The sequence below is a fragment of the Aplysia californica genome, unplaced genomic scaffold (assembly GCF_000002075.1).
Source record: "Aplysia californica isolate F4 #8 unplaced genomic scaffold, AplCal3.0 scaffold00094, whole genome shotgun sequence".
NCBI classification, from domain to species: Eukaryota; Metazoa; Mollusca; class Gastropoda; order Aplysiida; family Aplysiidae; genus Aplysia; species Aplysia californica.
In genome coordinates, this window is record NW_004797364.1 from 1,219,290 (window position 1) to 1,223,110 (window position 3,821).

A 3,821-nucleotide genomic window follows, 5' to 3' on the forward strand; every position below is an offset into this window, starting at 1 on the left:
AATGTATCTATTGCATTCGAAATTTTCGTGTTTCTTTTTTTTTGGGGGGGAGGGGGGTTATTGGGGGGGTGTTTCTTTTTTGTTGTTTTTTTTTTGTTGTTTTTTTTTTTTTACATAATATCTACAAATGTGCTGACTATTATGCCCATCCTAAGATAATAAAAACTCGAAATAGAACTCTGCCATCTAAAGTGTCCTCAAAATGACATTCAAAGCTAAGCTTTGGGCGTCATTTCTAGTCTTATCGCGTACAGCTGTTTGACAGACGGCTGTGTTAGCAAAAAGAGTAATTTCCTTATCTTGGCTGGCGACTGATGGAAACAAATATCTTATGTGTTTAACCTATGTTTTTCACCCCCTGATTATTGAGACTTTACATCAACGCTTGTCCTGACAAGATGTTTTAAAATTTTATTCAGGGGAAATCAAAATAAAGCCTTAGAATCGTTTCCCCTGTTACCGAGTCTCAAATATCTCTTTTAACGAGTGCACCAATGTCACCCTTACTTAGCACAGCAATTTGTATCAATTTGTCATTTTGTCTTAACTTAAAAGTATTTTTGTTCAACAATTGAGGTTAGATTTTTTAAGAAGATTCTGCATAGATTCATAATAATATAAAATATTATTATGGTTTTTTCAGATCCAATGTACACGTAAGAAATACAATAAATGCCACATGGCAAGTTTAAATACCACATAGAAAGTTTCACGCCACAAAGAAAGTTCAAATGTACAAAATGACATTTTAGTACACGATTGTGTGTAACAAATAAAACGATCACTGGACTTTTGTTTTTTTTAACCAACTACGAATAGCAGATTCAAATGTAACACAATATCAAATTCAAATGCAACATAGCAAAAGAAAATATCCTCCACAAAGATTATTCAGCGTGAGAAACAATTTTAATGTGCTCAAACTGAGTTGACGACAACCATAAGCAGTTTACTTTTAGGGGGAATTGATTACCATAAGAAACATCCCGTGGTTGCTCCCGCGTAAAATAATTCTGATAGGATTGAAGCAGCTTGACATCAATATGCAGCATGATTGATACAGAACATTTAGCAGTATGAATTTGCCTTCATCGATGAAGCTGGCATCAAACTGTTAACGAAGAGAAACCGAGGAAGAGGCACCGAGTTGTCAATGCTCTGTTCGAGTAGTGCAGGATCGAAGGGGACCGAACTGCACGATGACATATTTTGATGTCGGTGACTAGGGTGGCCTGGTTCACGACTTTCAAGTAGAGGGAATGGCAGATATAATTTTCAAACCATCCCTCTAAGAAACCGTGCCAACAATCCCCACAACTTTGTATGTAACAACGCTCCTGCACAAAGATAAGGTTTAAATGGCAACTCATCAATAGATTGGGTGCAATATCTTCCCCCCTAAACACCTTTTCTTAATTAACATACACGAGAACGCTTGTGAATTTGGAAATGCGATTTGAAACTGAGACTAGATGAATCAAGAGACCAAATGCTCACTCAGCTGACTCCACAACAAAGAATGGTCACACTTGCCGAGATGATGGTACAAAAAAAACCCAGTCGTGACAAGAGTGAATATGGCAGCAGTTTTCAGATCTTCACTGCAAGCCTATGCCGAAGCGTCTTGAAGTACAATAGTATTGTGAGTAAACGTTGGTAAATTCGGCCTTACATTTCATAAAATTAGTTATAAACTTATATATACATAATATTATATCACCAGTTTTTTTATTTTTATCATTACTCTTCTTTTTTTCTTTTTTTTTTAAACTTGTTATTTCCATTTCTACTTTTTCTTCATTTAACAGATGTGTTTGGTCAAATAAACTCGAGGTGAAATATCTTGCCACTTGCATACCTTGTCTTACCTTCTGTGAAAACGTTTCTTAATATTATGGAATTAGGATTTAGTGGCGTGGGTAGCCTTGTGGTAAGGCTATCGGACCTGTAATCGTGAGATTAGGGTTCCGGGGTTCGAGCCTTAGTTTGGTCCGGTGTTGTGTCCTTTGGAAAAGCACTTTACACGATTTCCTGTTTTAATCGGTCCTTTCGGAGATAGACGTTGATCTCGGAGATCCTGCTTCTTAAGTAACCAAATTAATAGTGAACTACACAATTTCACCTTCGAATTTTTAAAATACGATTTGAAACAGATGTTCGTTGATGCAAAAGACTAAATGATCGCTTAGCAGACTCAACCAACAAAGGATGCTAACACTTGCCCAATTGATGGAATAAAAAGCCAAAGTTGTGACTACATTGAAAATGGCAGCAGTCTTCATATCAATGCAAGCCTGTGTGCTACAGCGTTTTGTAGTGCAACAAGTAAATAAAAGTAAATTTGGCTTTACATTTCATCCAATTAGTTTTATATCATCTGCAGTTTGTTTATTTTATCATAACCGTTCATTTCTGTTTAAACATGTGAATTTATTTTTGGGTTAAAAAAACAAAAAAACAATTAGTTTCGTTTCACGTGATTTCTTCCTTGTGGCACAAAAACGGCTTGTATAACTTTTTCGTGGCAAAAAAACCAAACACATTTACTTCTTTCCTTGATACATTTCTTATACCTTTAGCCTGCTTTTTCTCCAGTTCAAGCGTTTACATTTGAAATTGCTATTTGGCATTTGAATTTGCTTTTGTTACATTTGAGATTTCTTTATTTACATTTGAACTTGCTATTGTTGCATTAGGACTTTTTATGACCCCATTTGTATATTTAGATTTGGTAGGTGTACTTTGGTCTTTCTATGCGCCATTTGAATTTGTTATGTGTATATTTGAACTGAAAAAAAATATATAAATCTCCGTCACGCGGAAAATGGGACTGTTCACAGCCAAAGAGACTCCTTTGTTCACAGCACTTCCCACTTCTCACACACATTTGCATACGTATATGGCCTACGTCGCAGTTCACCAATGACACTTTTTAATGGCAATACTAGTTACAAGAAATCAATTTTACAATGAACACTTTTTTACACTAAAGGTTCTCAAATAGATGCGTTCGATAAGCATAATGTCGCGATAAGAAAAACGGACTTCCTTTAAAAAGCGATTTTGCACCTGCAGAAAAGCTTCCAAAATATGTAGAAACAGAAACCACCCACTTGGATTTTTAAATCAGTATTTATTAATAAGGGCTTTTCTAGAATGCAGCTAACAAGTGTTTACAAAAATAATGTTCTGTTAAGACAAACTGATAAAGTCATTGTACAAATGCTTGAAAGTATATGTTCGATAAATTAGGAAATATTTGATCATATGTTGCTCCAAGAATTTTAGACCGCACTGTAGTAGTTAGGCGCCTCGCAGTTCCTCGAAGGTGACTCGAGTTCGATTTCCGAGTGGAGAGAACATTAATTTAATCAAGTGTCCCGGTCTTTATCCAGGGATGTTGAATCCCTCTCAGACCGGGTTGGCCCTAGCGACCAGATGGGGCTAATAATATTTTAGTAGTCTTGCAAGATAATTCAAGCATTTTAGGTCTACAACTATGCGAGTGATCTAGCTTGAGCCACGGCGAGCGGGTGGGGGGGGAAGGGGTGTCGCCTTCAGTGCCAGGCTGAAAGGCAGTGATTTTTTTAAAACGAGGAATTAACGAGGGAAATGTTTGAGCGTACTTTATGGAAAAATTGAGACATACCGGCAGGTAGAAAGAGAGAGCAAGAGAGAGAGAGAGAGAGAGAGAAAGAGAGAGAGAGAGAGAGAGAGAGAGAGAGAGGGTAGAGAAAAAAAGAGACAGAGAGAGACAGGGAGAGAGACACAGGGAGAGACAGAGAGAGAGAGAGAGAGACAGAGAGAGAGAGAGAGAGAAA